Genomic DNA, 17,996 nt, shown 5'->3' on the forward strand with positions numbered 1-17,996 from the left:
TTCTTTTGTTGCGGAGCACGGGCTCTAGGCACACAGGCTTCAGTAGTTGTGGCACATGGGCTTAGTAGTTGTGGCTTGTGGGCACTAGAGCGCAGGCTCAGTAGTTGTGGCCCACGGGTTTAGCTGTTCTGCGGCAGGTGAGATCTTCCCAGGCCAGGGCTCAAACCTGTGTCCCTTGCATTGGCAGGTGGATTCTTAACCACTGTGCCACCAGGGAAGCCCCTCCATACAAGTTTTATAATTTTTGTTCTAGTGCTGTGAAAAATGCCATTGGTATTTTGAAAACGATTACATTGAATCTGTAGCTTGCCTTGGGTGGTATGTATATTTTTAAAAATATTAATTCTTCCAATCTATGAATACAGTATAATATATCTTTTCATTTGTGTTGTCTTCAATTTTTTTCATCATAGATTTACAATTTTTTTTTTGCCTCATTGATTAGATTTATCCCTAGGCATTTTATTCTTTTGGTGCAATTAATAATGATAATTAATTAATTATTAATTATTAATTTTGGTGTAATTCTCTTTCTTATAGTTTATTTGTAGTATATATAAATGAAACAGATTTCTGTATATTAATTTTGCATCCTTCACCTTTACTGAATTTATTTGTTAGTTCTAATAGTTTTTTTAGTGGAGTCTTTGGGGTTTTCTATATATATTCATGTCACCTACAAAGAGTGAAAGTTTTACTTCTTTTATCCAATTTTGATGCCATTTATTTCTTTTTTCTTGCCTAACTGCTGTGACTAGAACTTCCAATATTATGTTGAATAAAGGTGGTGAGTGGACATCCTTGTCTTGCTGCTGATCTTAGAGGAAAATCTTTCAGCTTTTCACTGTTGAGTATGATATTAGTTGTGGGCTTGTCATATGTGGCATTTATTATGTTGAGGTATGTTTCCTCTATACACACTTTGTTGAAAGTTTTAATCATAAATGTATGTTGAATTCTGTCAAAAGCTTTCTCTTCATCTATTGAGATTATCAAATGATTTTTATTCTTCAATTTGTAAATGTAATGTATCACTTTGATTGATTTTCAGATATTGAACCATTCTTGAATTCCTGGGATAAAACCCACTTGATCATGGTTTGTGATCCTTTTAATATATTTGTTGAATTCAGTTTGTTAATATTTTGTTGAGGATTTTTACATCTATAGTCATCAGTGATATTGGCCTGTAATTTCCTATTTTGTGGTGGTGTTGTCTGCTTTTAGTATCAGGGTGATGCTGGCCTTGTAAAATGAATTCAGAACTTTTCCCTCCTCTACAATATTTTGGAACAGTTTGAGAAGGAGAGGTGTTAACTTTGAATATTTTGTAGAATTCATCTGTGAAGCCATTGATCCTGGGCTTTTGTTTCTTGGAAGTTTTTTTTTTTTTTTAATTACTGATTCAATTTCGTTGCTGGATATTTGTCTCTTCATATTTTCTATTTCTTTCTGATTCAGTCTTGGGAGATTATACATTTCTGAGAATTTATCCATTTTTTATTAATTGTCCATTTTATTGGCATATAAGTGATCATAGTAATGTCTTATGATCCTTTGTATTTCTGTGATGTTGGTTTTAACTTCTTTTTCATTTCTAATTTTGTGTATTTTGGTTCTCTGTCTTTTTGTCTTGGTGAGCCTGGCTAAAGTTTTGTCAATCTCTTTCTCTTTCTAAGAACCATGTTTTAGTTTTACTAGTCTTTTCTATTTTGGGAGGGGTCTCTATTTTTACTTATTTCTCTTCTAATCTTTATGATTCATTCCTTCTACCAATTTTGGGTTTTGTTTGTTCTTTTTTTCCTAGTTCCTTTTGGTGTATGGTTAGGTTGCATATTTGAGATATTCTTATTATCTGAAGTAGGCTTGTTTCAGTATAAACTTTCCTCTTAGAACTGCTTTTGCTTTGTGCCATAAATTTTGGATATTTTTGCTTTGATTTTCATTGTCTCTAGGTCTTTTTTGATTTCCTCTTTGATTTCTTCAGTGACCAATTTGTTGTTTAGTAGCATATTGTTTAGCCTCCACGTGTTTGTGTTTTTTGTAGTTTTTTAAACTGTAGTTTGCTTCTAGTCTCACACTGTTTTGGTCAAAAAGACGCTTGATATGATTTCAATCTTCTTAAAGGATTGAGACTTGTTTTGTGGCCTAACACGTGATCTACCCTGGAGAATATTTCATGTGCACTTGAACAAAAAAAGATTCTGCTGCTTTTAGATGGAATGTTCTCTAGGTATCTATGAAATTAATCTGATCTAATGTGTTGTTTAAGGCCAGTGTTTTGTTATTGATTTTCTGTCTGGATGATTTGCCTATTGATGTAAGTGAGTTGTTCAAGTGCCCTACAATTTAGTGTTACTGTCAATATCTCCATTTATTTCTATTAATATTTGTTTTATGTATTTAGGTGTTCCTCTGTTGGTGCATATATATTTATAATCATTATATCTTTTTATTCAACTTATCCCTTTCTCATTATGTGATGTCTTTCTCTGTCTTTTGTTATATTATTTGCTTAAATTCTAATTTGTGTTATATCAATATTTCTACCCCTGCTTGCTCTTCATTTTCATTTCCATGGAATACTTTTCCATCTCTCACTTTCAGTATGTGTGTGTCTTTGGATCTGACGAAATGAGTCTTTTAGGCAGCATACACATAGGTATTGTTTTTTTATCCATTTATCCACTCTCTATCTTTTGAAGCATTTAGTCCAGTTACTTTTCAGTAATTAATAGGTATGTAGTCATTGCCATTTTGGTAATCATTTTTAGGTGGTATTTGTAGTTCTTTTTTGTTTTTTCTTCTTTTATTGCTCTATTCCCTTGTGATTTGATGACTGTCTTTCATATTATGTTTGTATTTCTTTCTCTTTTGTGTGTGTGTATGTATTATAGGTTTTTGGTTTGTGGTTACCACGCGATATATATATGGTTAAGTTTATAATTCTTATATTTGAAAGCATTCTAACAACCCTGCATTTTTACTCCACCTCCAAATTTAATATTTTTGACATCATATTTTATATTCTTTTTTGCAGACATTAACTACTTTTAGTGGATATAGATGATTTCACTACTTTTGTCTTTTCACCTTCGTACTAGCTTTATAAGTGATTGATCCACTTCTTTTACTGTGTACTTGTCTTTACCAATGAAATTTTTCCCTATAACAATACCACCCTGCAAGTGCCCAATCTTGTCTGATCTCAGAAGCTAAGCACAGTCAGGCCTGGTTAGTACTTGGATGGGAGACTGCCTTGGAATGCCAGGTGCTATAGGCTTAAAAAAAAAAAAAAGAAAAAACAATGAAATTTTTCCTTTTGTAAATTTCGTATTTCTAGTTGTGGAGTTTTCCACTATGAGACATTCCTTTAACATTTCCTGTAAAGCCAGTTTAGTGGTACTGAACTCTTTAAGCTTTTCTTGTCCATAAAACCTTTGACATCTCCTTCAAGTCTGAATGATTGCCTTGCCAGGTAGTCTATTCTTGGTTGTATGGATTTTTCTTCCATCACTTTAAATATATTATGCCACTCCCTTCTGGCCTGCAAATTTCCTGCTGAAAAGTCAGCTGATCGCCTCATGGGAGTTTCCTTTTATGTCACTAATTGCTTTTCTCTTGTTACTTGTAATATCTCATTTTATCTTTAATTTTACCCTTTTAATTACTAACTTTCTTGGTGTGTGTCTCTTTGGGTTCATCTTGTTTGGCACTCTGCTTTGAGCTTCCAAGACTTGGATGTCTGTTTCCGTCCCAGGTTAGGAAAGTTTTCAGCTATTATTTCTTTGAATAGTTTCTCTGCCTCTTTCTCTCTCTTTTTATCCTCTGAGATACCTATAAAGTAAGTATTAGTATGTATCATCTACTCTACCGTTTAACAAGCCTTTTGACTTTCAGAGCCAGAACATGGGTCCAACCACCAGCAGGCAGGCATCCACCAAACAAGGCAGGGCCTGGCAGCCAACCAGCCCAGGGGCCAGCCCTGCCTACAGTGTGCTCACAGTACTCTACCACACTACAATAGAAGGTCCCACATAGCCTGTATAGGAGGTACACCTAAAGCATGTATTTCTGGTGACCAGAGGGGAGTGTGCTGCTGGGCCCCATAGAACAATTCCTACATGAGGCCACTTCTCCAAAATTGAGAAAAATAATCAATGTACCTAATATATATAAATAAACAGAGAATTAAGCAAAATGTGGTGCCAGAGGAATATGTTCCCACCTCAGAAAAAGAACTAAACAATATACCCAGTAAAGAGATCAAGGTAATGATCATAAAGATGCTCAATGAACTCAGAAGAAGAATGGATGAACACAGAGAGATTTTAACAAAAATTTAGATAATATAAAGAAGAACCAAGCAGAGGTGAAGAATACAATAACTGAAATTAAAAATACACTCAGGAGTCAAGATAACAGAGGAGTAGGAGGGCATGGAGTTCATCTCTCCCTACAAACGCATCAATAATACATCTATAAATAGAACTATTCTCACAGAGCACCTGCTGAACAGTAGCCAAGGCCCTTGGACACCTAAAAGGACAAGAAATATCCATGCCTAACTGAGTAGGATGACAGAAAGAAAAAGGGGAAAGGAAGAGAAGAGGAAGCAGAACAGAACCTACATCCCTGGTTGGGAACTGAAGGAGAGGAGAGGTTCCTGCATCTGGGGAAGCCCCCTAACCAGCTGGGAGATCATTTGGGAGCTCCAGGAGCTATTGAAGGAGAGTGCAGCAACTGGTCTGTGGCAGACAAGACAGAGTGAGACCTACACAGATGGTGCTTACCACAGCCCTGCCTGCCCCAGCCTGAGAGGTGTGTCCACAGGTGCAGACATTCACTAGCTGCTGTTGGAGAGCAGACCCGGGTAGGGGACTGCTGTTGGATACAAGGAGACAGCCTTAAGGGATGGGATTGAGGAAATCCTCAAACAGGAATGCTCATGGAGGAAACTTGGAATGCCTTAGAAGTAAAGTGCCATTGTTGAGTGATGCGCAAAGGACAAGGTCACCATCGCAGCCTCTGTCCCAACACTGCAACCCCTCCTTCCCTTGGCATTAGGAAGGGCTCCCAATGGGGCAGGTGCTCTTGTGAAAATGGCAGCTGCTGCCTCCTCCTCTGCATCCCATCCCACCCATGGTGGATGCTCTCAAAACCCCAGCAACTGCTGCCTTTTCCTCTGTGCCTTGTCCCTGCTAGGGTGGACTCTCTTGCACTGCTGGCCACTGCCTCCTCCATGTCCCCTCCTTGCTGGGGTGGATTTGTGTGCTCTGAGGCAGCCTCAGGAACAGACCCATGTGGGTGGCCCACAGGCAGAAGCGGGGCTGAAACCACAGCTGAGCACCAGGAGCCATGCAACTAAGCAAGAAAAGCTGAAATCTCTCTTTGCAGCTGTGCAAACCATGGATTGACACCCCCATGACTGGCTTTGTAGACTCAGCGCCTCCAGAACAACTGAACAGACGATGAGTGCTTCCACAGCCAAGATAGGTCTAGCTTTAGTGGCTGCAGACTTTGTGGGCATGTACACCCGGGGATTGGACCAGGCCAGAGTCTGAGCTGCCCCCATAGTGCTCACAATGAGTCCAGATCCATGATTACTGCAATCCCAGAACCTGACTTCAGTGGATCTATGCTGGTGGCCTGTGAAAAAAAAGCCTGAGAGATACCAGGGTCAATTGTTGGCATAATTATGGTTGAGGTGGGGCTGAAAGCAGTGCCAAAAACAGTGTAATCTGAGAGCTTGCACAACAGGTGAAAGGTGATACAACAGAGAATACCCACAGGTAAACAGCTCCAGAGGAGGAATACTCAGTGTCTTGTCTCCCAGTGGGAGTTCTCCAATCCCTCCTACCTCACACTGCAGATCAGAAACACAGCTAAGAAACAGGTTTGAGGTCCTCTACTCCAACAAGTAGGTAGCACACGCCACCCCTGACAGGGCAGTGACACCCACAGAGCAAAAGGGAGGTCTTGCTCAATATCCAGGGCAGGCTCTGGTCACCACAACATCAGTCATACCTCTTAGCAAGAGGATAATGGCCAGTATACACTGAGGAAAGAGGTGGCAGACATCTATACTAAAAACAGTACTCCTACCAAAAAATATTAAACCCATGCAGGATACACAGGGATGTTCCCACATAAAATAGCCCTCCAAGGTAGTCTGAAGGTCTGGCATCAGGAGGGAGAATCCCCTGATCGTTTAACCTTGAAGGCCAGCAGTGCTTGAGTGTAGAATATCCATAGGGCTGGAGGAAACAGAGACTCCATTCTTGGAGAGCACACACAAGGTCTCAAGTGTACTGGGATCCAGTACAAAGTACTACCTCCATGGGAACCTGGGCCAGACTTACCTAGGGGTCATGGAGGGTCTCCTGGGGAAGCAAAGGTCAACTCTAGCTCACTGTGGGGACAAGGACACAAGTAGCAGATGCCTGAGGGAATATTGATCAGAGTGAGCTCCCCTGAAAGTCCCCATTTTGGCACCAAGACCCAGACCCACCCAAAAACCTGCAGAATCCAGTGCTGGAAATCCTCAGGCCCAACAACAAACAAGATAGGAACACATCCCCATCCATCAGAAGATAGGCTGCCTAAAGTTGTTCTAAGCTCACAGCCACTTCAAAACATACCCCTTGACATGGCCTTGCTCACCAGAGGGACAAGACCCAGCTCCACCCACCAAAAGGCAGGCACCAGTCCATCACACCAGGAAGCCTACACAAGCCCCAGGACTCACCCACAAGGGAGCAGACACCAGAAGCAAGAGGAACTACGATCCTGCAGCCTGAAGAAAGAAGACCACAAAACACAGAAAGTTAGACAAAATGAGACAGAGAAATATATTGCAGATGAAGGAACAAGATAAAAACATACAAGAACAACTAAATGAAGTGGTGATAGTCAGGAACAGGACAAGTATGTCCACTCTCTCCATTTTTTTCAAGAGGAGTTTTATTTGGAAGTCCTAGCCACAGCAGTCAGAGAAGAAAGAGAAATAAAAGAAATCCAATTTGGAAAAGAAGAATTAAAACTGTCACTGCTTGCAGATGACAAAATACTATAAATAGAAAATCCTAAAGATGCTACTGGAAAAGTACTAGAGCTCATCAATGAATTTGGTAAAGTTGCAGGATACAAAATTAATGCACAGAAATCTCTTGCATTCCTATACATTAACAACGAAAGATCGGAAGGAGAAATTAAAGAAACAACTCCATCTACCATTGTATCAAAAAGAATAAAATACCTAGGAATAAACCTACCTAAGGAGGCAAAAACCTGTACTTAGAAAACAGTAAGATACTGATGAAGATATCAAAGATGACACAAACAGATGGAAAGATATACCATGTTCTTAGATTGGAAGAATCAATATCGTGAAAATGACTATACTACCTAAAGCAATCTACAGATTCAAAGCAGTCCCTATCAAATTACCAATAGCATTTTTCACAGAATTGTAACAAAAAATTTTACAATTTGCATGGAAACACAAAAGACAATGAATAGCCAAAACAATCTTGAGAAAGAAAAATGGAACTGGAGAAATCAGGCTCCCTGACTTCAGACTATACTATAAAGCTACAGTCCTGATGACATATGGTACTGGCACAAGAACAGAAATATAGTTCAAGGGAACAGGATAGAAAGTCCAGAGATAAACCCACACACCTATGGTCACCTAATCTATGACAAAGGAGGCAAGAATACACAAGGGAGAAAAGCCAGTCTCTTCAATAAGTGGTGTTGGGAAACCTGGATAGTTACATGTAAAAGAATGAAATTAGAACATAAATAAACTCAAAATGAATTAAATGTCTAAATGTAAGGCCAGACACTATAAAACTCTTAGAGGAAAACATAGGAAGAACACACTCTGATATAAATAGCAGCAAGATCTTTTATGATCCATCTCCTAAAGTAATGAAAATAAAAACAAAAATAAACAAATGAGACCTAATTAAACTTAAAACTGTTGCACAGCAAAGAAAACCATAAACAAAATGAAAAGACAACCCACAGAATGGGAGAAAATATTTGCAAACAAAGGGACTGACAATGGATTAATCTCCACAATATACAAACAGCTCATGCAGCTCAATATAAATAATAATAAAAAAAAAAACCCAATCAAACAATGGTGGAAGATCTAAATAGACATTTCTCCAAAGAAGACATAGAGATGGCCAAGAGACACATTGAAAAGATGCTCAATGTCACTAATTATTAGAGAAATGCAAATCAGAACAACAGTGAGGTATCACCTCACACCAGTCAGAATGGCCATCTTCAAAAAATCTACAAACAATAAATTCTGGAGAGGGTATGGAGAAAAGGGGACCCTTTTACATTGCTAATGGGAATGTAAATTAGTACAGCCACTGTGGAGAACAGTATGGAGGTTCCTATAAAAACTAAAAATAGAGCTATAGTGTGATCCAGCAATCCCACTCCTGGGCATATATCCAGAGCAAACCATAATCTGAAAAGATACATGCACACCAATATTCATTGCAGCACTATTTATAATAGCCAGGACATGGAGGCATCCTAAATGTCCATCAACAGAAGAATGGATAAAGAAGATGTGGTACACACATAAAATGGAATATTACTAAGCCATAAAAAAGAACAAAATAATGTCATTTGCAGCAACATGGAAGGACCTAGAGATTGTCATGCTGAGTGAAGTGAGTCAGATAGAGAAAGACAAATATCATATGATATCACTTATATGTGAAATCTAAAAAATGGTACAAATGAACATTTGCAAAGCAGAAAAAGAGCCACAGATGTAAAAAACGAACTTATGTTTACCAGGAGGGAAGGCAGGGGAGGGATAATCTGGGAGATTGGTCTTGATATATACACACTACCACATATAAAATAGATAAGTAATAAGGAACTACTATATAACACAGGTGACTCTACTCAGTACTCTCTAATGACCTATATGGGAAAAGAATTTTAAAAAGAGTGGATATATGTGTATGTATGACTGATTCACTTTGCTGTACAGCAGAAACTAACACAACATTATAAATCAACTATACTCTAATAAAAATTTAAAAATAAAAAACAAACAAAAAAAGTCATTTCATAAAAACAGTATACCCAAATATAACACAGGAAAAAATAAAAATAAATAAAAATACACTCACAGAAATCAACAGTAGATTAGATGATACAAGGAGCAGATAGGTGAACTGGAAAACAGAGTAGTGGAAATCATTCAAGCTACAAAGAAAAATGAGAAAATAATTTTTGAAAGGAGGACAGTTTAAGAGACCTGTAGCACAACAGCAAGCATACTAATATTTGCTTTGTAGGGGTCCCAGAGAAAAAGAGAGAGAGAAAGGGGAGGGGTCTTGGCCCAGATGCTCCTTGTGCTAGTGCTCACTCACTGTTGGGCAAAGATTAGTTCCAGGGTCTCTGGCTGAAGGGCCTTGTGTGTTCCAAATTTTGTGTCAGCCTACTGGTGGGATAGGCCAGGACCCAGGGAATCTTGGGGCTAGTTCTGGTTCACTGATGAGTGGAGCTTGGTCCCAGGGTGGGTACAGCTGGGCCCCAGATGGTGTCCTTGGACTGGTGTTGACCAGGTGGTGAGTGGGTATGCTCTTAGTGCTAAAAGGCTAGAGGGAAGACTCCAAAGTGGCATTTGACAGCACCAGTGTCCGCGTGGTAGTACAAGTTCCCCAAAATTGATGCCACCTGCGTCAATGTCCCCAGGGAGAGTTCCAGTTGCCTACTGTCTCTCTAGGAGGCTCCTCCAGATCCTCAACTGTGTCTGAACTAGGCTCCTTTCAAATTACTGCTTCTGCACTAGGTCTTAGATTAAGTGAGATTTTGCCTATAGCCTTTAAAAACAGAATCTCTGTTTCCTATAGCCCTCCAGCTTTCCTATACACAAGCTTGCTGGCCTTCAAAGCCCAATACTCTGGGGTCTTGTCTTTCTGGTGCAGGACCCTGAGCTGGGGAACCCAGTGTGGGCTCAGACTTCTCACTCTTTGGGAAGAAAATCTACAGTTCTGATTATCTTCCCATTTGTGATTTGCTTACCCAGTAATGTAGGTCTTGACTATACAGCATCTCCACTTCTATTGTTCTTGTTGTAGTTCCTGCTTTATACCTTTGTGGAAAATCTTTTCTGCTAGTGTTTGCATAGCTCTTATCAATGGTTGGTCTGCAAATAGTTGTAATTTTGGAGTGCCCATGGGAGATGGTAAGTTCATGGTCTTCCCACTCTGCCTTCTTGACCATTCCCCTCCATTATTTCTGCATATATTTATGGTTACATATCTCTCATAACTCTTCTGGGACTCTAATTCCACATATATTCTCTTTTTACTATGTCTCATATGTCTCTCCTATTTTTATTTTTTTCCTTTTTTTCCAAACTCTGTGCTTTGGATAATTTCTATTGATGTGTATTTCCATTTAAAATTCTTACATTTTTCTTTGCCTAATATGCTATTAAACCCATCCACTGAGTTTCTAATTTTAGATTTTTAATAGTTTATTTCCAAATATTTATTATACTTCAATTATCTATTCCAATTCTGCCATAAGTTTATTTCACTATCTATCTTTTTTCTCTTTTTGTTGAACATATTACTTCTATCTCTTTTAAATTTCTTGTACACTGACTCCAATATTTTGAATATTTGTGGGTGTTTCCCCTAATATGTTTATTTTTATTTTTGAATATCAGATATATTTTCCAGGCTACTTGTATGGTTGGTGCTGAATGTGGTATATGTTGTTTTATTCCACATTATAGGTTTTGAAATTGCCTCAGTTAGACATAAAGGTTGAAGAATGATCATCTAAATTAAATTAAAATCTAATTTGAGATAAACCTGGGTGACACTTTGGTAAGATTTATTTTGTATCTTTCCGTAGGTTTTTAGTGAACAGTTAGCATCATAGTATAGAAAAAAAAAATGCTTTTTCTTTAAAACAGCGTTTGTCAACTTCAACACTACTGATATTTTGGATTAGATAATTCTTTGCTGTGTCAGGATGTCCTTTGACTGTACAATATTCAGCAGGCTCTCTGCCTTCTGTCTACCAGATACCAGTTCTACCACCCCCTACAAGTTCCTCAATTTATATCTAACAAGAATAACTCTAGAGTTTTCAAATAGCTCCTGGGTTTGGGGGAAAAACTAAGTTAATTAGTGCTCACAACTTCTTTTCAACACTGTACTGAAGTTCGTAACTAGGGCAATAATTTAGTTCAATAAGGCCAAAAAAATATATGCATCTCATTTGGGAAGTGATAGATACAGATAGAGATACTGTATGTTGAAAGGGCCCGAAAGCAATGACACCTTAGTATCCATGAAGACACCTAGTGCCAAGATTTGGGTTTCTAATTGTCATTCTCCAATAAAATAAAATGAATGCTTCTTAGAGAAATAGGTGATTTCAATGTTGGGGAAGAGAAAAAACAAGATGAGACTGAACCATCCTTTGGTGTCAGTAATAAAGTAAGAGCTGAAAAATAAATGATAGAACTATGTCAAAAGGACACAAGAAGCAATTAGGAGTTCCCTGTGGCCATATTTGATATAGTAATGGCTTAAAACACACAGAATAAAATAAATATCCATGAATATATGTTGATACATAAGTAACTAAAAAAATAACTAATTGCAGAGAAAGGAAAATTACTTTCTATAGTAAAAGATTAATCAATAACTAGAAAAAATATGGAAAAAGAAAACTACCATTTGGCTAACATCACTTAGCTAACACCTTAGTAATATCCGTTGCAAGCAAGAATCATTAGCAGATGCTAAAATTAATGAGTGAATGTATGAAAAGACACAATATATTTACATAGTCTCAAAGTATAGGCTTACAAGATACTTATTAATTACCATGAGAAGAAAATATTACTTTTCAATGGAGACAGAAAGAATAGGAATGAAAAATGATTGAAAGAATAATGGTTGATATTTTATCATATTTTGTGAAAGACATAAATACACAAATTTAAGAAGTTCAGCCAACCCAAAACAGGATATAATTCAATTAAAGCCACATATACATATGGCATAATCAAGTTACTGAATAACAGAGGTAAAGAATATTCTTTGAAGCCATCAAATAAGAATGTCACATTATATAATTCAGAAATGATTTGAAAGTCAACATATTTCTCATTAGAAACCAAAAAGATGGTGACTCATTTTTTAAAGAGCTTGGGAAAATAAAACTCTGCCAGAAGAATTCAATGTGCAGCAACTGTATCGTTAAGGAATAAAGTAAAATATTTATATATATTTAGGTAAATAAAAATGAAGAAAATTTGTCACCATATGACCTCCTCTCCAGTAAGTGCTAAAAGAATTTCTTCAGAATGAAGCATCACTTACAACAAGGATGCTTTCTTTCAAATATTGTTCAACATTGAACTAGAGATCTTTGCTTTATGATAAGGCAAACAAACAAACAAAAAGTATACAGATTGGAAAAACAGAAGTAAAGCTGTAATCTCATTCAGCAACATAATTTTACCTAGCAAATTCCTCAAAATCTACAAAAAAAAAAAAAAAAAAAAACTACTGTAACTAATATGTCAACTTACAGAAGTTGAGGATGCAAGGTCAATATGTAAAAATCAATTGTATTTTTATTTACTAATAACAAAATATTAAAATATAAATCATAAAGTTAATTTTATCTTCAATGGCACCAAACATAATTTTACACTAATAAGAAATTTAATAAAAGGTATCTAAGACTTCTATACTAAAATTGTGAATCACTGCTCAAAGAAATTGAAGATATAGAAAAATGGAGCAGTTAACCATGTTCATGGATTGAAAGTCCAATGATCCTAAAATTAATCTATAGATATTAATAACATACTAGCAGACTTTTTAGTAGCAATTGACAAGCTGATTCTTAAATTTTTATGAAATACCAGAAACTTTGAGTAAGGTGAGCAATTTTTAATGGGTAGAACAATCAAGGTCATTTGGAATTGACAGACGTACCTGGAACAGATCAATGGAACAAGATAAGGAGTGCAGAAATGTACCCACACATATTTAATCATTCGGTTTGTCATAAAGGGGTCAATCTTATTCAATTGGAAAAATAAAGTCTTTGTAACAAATAATGCTAGAACAACTTTATATCTGTAAATTTGCCCCAAACAAACATATAATAGTTCTAAATGGAAAACCTCAAACTATAAAACTTGCAGAAGAAAACAATCTCCATGACATTGAAGTAGGGAAAGATTTCTTAAATTGCATGCAGAAAGCACAAACCATAAAAAATTGGTAAATTGGACTTTACAGGAATCAAAAACGTTTGCTCTAAGAACGACACTGGTGCAAAAATAAAAAGGAACCAGAGAGTGGGGAGAAAAATTTTTTTGCAACATGTATTACAAAAAAGGGTCTTGTGTTTAGAATGTATAAAGAATTCATACAATGTAATAAGAGGAAAAACAAATTTAAAAATGGGTACTTAACAAAAGAAAGTGATACATATGTCAATAAACACATGAAAAATTGCTTAACATCTGTCACTAGGGAAATACAAATGAAAACCATAACTAGATATCAGTATACATGCATTAGAAAAGCTAAAGTTAAAACAAAAGATTGACAATACCAAGTGTTGACAAGGATATGTTAACATGATACTTAGTTACTTAAAATATTTAAATGTCTCCCAAACTCTTTTAGGATAAAATTTATGTGTTAGTATAATTTAACAGTTTGTCTTGGCTTGGTACTGGCCACCTGAGATTATTATGCATACACATTTACTTTCAGGTGGTATACTTCCTGTCATCTTCATGCCTGGGCATTCTTCCCTCTGCTAATAATCTCCATTTCTATTTTATCTAGCTAAACATTTCTTGTTATGCTTCAAGGCTTAGTTTAAGTATAGACTCCTCTGGAAATCCTTCTCTGGCTCCTCCATGGAGAGTTTAAAATTCCCATCTCTAGGCTACTCTAGCTCTGTATATAATCTCTCTCACTTTTTAAAAGTCATTGCATTATCCCATTTTTATTATAATTAAGTTAAATGTCTATATTACCCATTAGAGATTACAAACTCTCTCCAAAATGGAATTCTGTTTAATCCCATGTATATCCCTAGAAATAAGCACAGTGCCTGAAACATAGGCTTTTAAAATTGCTTACAGCATTCTATATATTCAACATTTATAAGTACTCAATAAACACTGAGTAATGGATGAGTTAGTTCATTGGAGCAATATTGATCAGAATCTAACTTTATTACTCTTGGAGACTGTAGGAGGCAAGAGGAACACACAGAGAAAGAGAAGATTATAAATATATATTTTTTTAAATTCCTGTGATGTCAACTGGTTTTTATATGTATGTGTGTGCCTTTAGAAAGAGCAGGGACTCTCTGTTTTCATTTTGCCTTAGGCTCATGTCAGATATTTATTAGTTTGAGAGCTTCTGATTCAACATTTCTGTGTTTATATTAGTATAATTCCTCTGCACCCTTACATCAATGTTGTTGATTTGAATTTCAAACTCTTTGAAACTGAGAGCTCAAATCTAGATGTCATTAATTAGGTGACAAATTTGAGTTGTATTTTATAATAGAGAAGAAATGAGTTGTCTCTATTTATACCTCAGTTTTAAAATGCCTAGTGATTTTAAAAAGCTAAAAATATCACATTTGTTTATGTTTATGTAGATTTCATCCCAGAGCGCTCTAACGCTCAGAACAAAACTAAATTATAGAAACACAATAACAAATTTGCCTCAATGTTATCCCTCTCACTGAACTGTTCTTAAAACAGTTTGGAACATAAATGAGCTGAAACATCACCTTGATGGCAACATAGGAAGATGTTTTTCCTCCCACAGACGCACTGAATATACAGCTACACACAGATCAGTTGCTTCTGAGAGAAATCCAGAAACTAGCTGAGTGAATCCTATACATCAGGTGGCTGAGAAAATACATTGAAATAAATATATTTCCCTCCAAAAACCACACCCCTGGCACAATGCCTTACTATCATGAGGGAATCCCCAACTCCCAACTTTTCCCTGAGGAGCAAATGGTTTGGATCACATATGTAGTAGCCCAAATTTTAAGGATGCTATGTGAGGGATGGGCCCCCAAATCACCTAGCTCTGAGAACCAACAGGACTTGAATTCATGAGTCCCACAGGACTATAGAAAATAAAGCATCTATCCTCTTGGACTCAGTACAGATAAAGCAGGGGGAAAAAAGCCTATCTCCCAGTTGTTGTTGTTGTTTTTTTTTCCTGGAAGGGCTGTGACTGTATACTTTCCCAGCTGCTTTCAGAGGGCTTGTCTTCTAATCAACCTGTATCTGTCTGCTGACTGGGATACTTCCTGGAGGCTGAAAGTGCTGGGCGACACTTCCCTTACTTTCTCCCTCCAGTTAGCTCTAACAATAAAACCAAATTGCCAGCATCTCTCTGGAATGAGCTTGTCCATACAACTAGTGCCCCAACTTTTGCAGCTGCTACCTGAAGAATGAACCCTCAACTCACCTAGCTCAGACAGCCAACAGGGTTTGGCATTTTGAGTTTCACAGGACCATAAAATCAGTTTAATATGTTTTCAAATAGGTGAGCATGCATTTCTTGCAACTATCTTCCCTGGTCTCAGGGCAAAGAAACAGGCAAAATCACACATCCTTCATTTTCTCCTTGGAAGGGATTGTCTGCATCTTTTCCTAGCTGCTGCCTGAAGTTCCAGCTTCTCATCATCCTAAATGTGGAAGCTGACTTGGATCCTCCTAGAAGCCTGAAAGAGTTAGTGGGCATGTTACTGCTGTCTCCCCATAGCTCATTACAACAGTAAAACCAAGTCTCCAGTTCTCCTCCGAAGAAGCTTGTCCACTGATCTAGTACACCGACTGTTATGGCTGGCTGACACCAAAATCACCTAGCTCTGAAAGCTGATGGAGCTTAGTATTCATTAATCCCCTGGGACTACATGAAAACAAGGAAACTGTTCTATTTGGGCACATAAGCATTCCTGGTGACTATTTCCTCTGGCTCACCACAGAGTCAGGAGACAAAAACATCCAGTTCCATTTTCCCTGATAGGGGCTAGATTGCATATATGAATTCTGACTTTCCCAGTTCTTTTTTGAAGGTCAGTTTTCCAATTAGCCAGCATCAGGGAACTAAAGAAGCAGACAATTAGTAGTCCTCTGGGAGCCTGGACAGATGAATGGGAAGTTCTCATATCTTTGGGACACTGATAGGTCTTGGCACACCCTCTTTTACCGGGAACACTAAGAACAAAAATTGGAGCTTGGGCAATCACAAAGGCTTGAGAGGCAATCAGGAGCTAGGGACAGGCTGATTGATGAGGTTCATCTCCTACACAAGGCAAGTCTGCTGTCAAGACTGGGAGAGAAGGCTCTTTTATCCAACACTCATAAGCCAATACAGAGAGTCAGGGAAAGAAAAAAAAAAAAAATAGGGAACATGTTCCAAACAAAAGAACACTATAAGTCTCCAGAAACCGACCTTAATAAAACAGAAATAAGTGAATTATCCAATAGAGAGTTCAAAATTATAAACGTGTTCACTGAGGCCAGTAGAACAATGCATGAACAAACTGAGAATTTCAACAGAGATAGAAAATATAAAAAATCATGAAACAGAAATTATAGAGCTGAAGAATATAGTAACTGAATTGAAAATTTTAATAGAGTGGTACAAAAACAGACTAGATTAAACAAAAGAAATGATCAGTAAACTCAAAGACAAGGCAATGGTAGTCACCCAATCAGAGGAGCAAAAAGAAAAAAAATATATGAAAAGAGTGAAAATAGCTTAAGGGATTTATGGGACACCATCAAGCTGTCCATTATACATATTCTATGTTCCCCAGGAGAAGAAAGTGAAAGGAGCAGAAGGCTTATACAGAGTAATGGCTAAAAACTTCCCTAAACTGGGGAAAGAAACAGACAATTCAGATTCAGTAAGTCCAAAAAGTACCAAATAAGATAGATCCTAAAAATCATACACTAGGATATATTATAATTAAATTGCCAAAAGTTAAAGACAAAGACTTTTAAAAGCAGCAAGAGAAAAGAAACTTGCTATAAACAAGGGAACCCCTGTAACACTATCAGCAGATTCTTCAGCAGAAAACTTGCAGGCCAAAAGGGAGTGGCACAATATATTCAAAGGGCTGAAAGAGAAAAAAAAAAAATCCAATCTAGAATACTCTACCTGGTAAAGTTGTCCTTTAAAATTGAAGGAGAGATAAAGAGTTTGCCGACAAAAAAGCTGGTGTTCATCACCACTAGACCAAACTTACAAGAAATGTTCTAGGGAGTTATTGAAGTTGAAAGGAAAGGACAATAATTAGTAACATGAAAACATATGTAAGTATAAAACTCACAGGTAAAGCTGACAAAAAATTTAAAACTTGAGGAACATATTCCATTTTCACCTTTAGATATAACTCCTGTACTAAAGATTTAAAAGTTAACCCTTTTTTTATTGAGGTCTGCTTGTATGTCACTGTATCAAAGATAAATTTGTGACCATTACTCTAAAAAAAGCACTCATCTCACGCTCTGACCAATTGTTTTATGTTATTTTCTACCTAACTTATTATATATTACATATTTATTGTCTTATTTTTCATTGCTTGCCATTCAACTAAATACATGTTTCATGAAAGTAGGAACATTATTGTTCACTGCAATATTCCTAGTATTATAAATAGTGGCTGATCTTGAAAAAAATGTGCAACAAATTTTCATTGACTAAAAGAATGATCCAAGATATTTTGGCCTGAAAGAATTGCTGATGGAGAAATTCAGACTTCCTTGCCTAACTAGGTAGAGGAAAAATACTTTTTGTCAGGATAAAATTTCCATACTCATTAGATTTATGTAAAATAAAGAAAAATATCCTTAAATTTTACTCTAAGGTTTACACTTCATAAATTTCAATTTTTCCATTTGTAAA

This window comes from Eubalaena glacialis, chromosome 17 (assembly GCF_028564815.1).
Source record: "Eubalaena glacialis isolate mEubGla1 chromosome 17, mEubGla1.1.hap2.+ XY, whole genome shotgun sequence".
Classification (NCBI taxonomy): Eukaryota; Metazoa; Chordata; class Mammalia; order Artiodactyla; family Balaenidae; genus Eubalaena; species Eubalaena glacialis.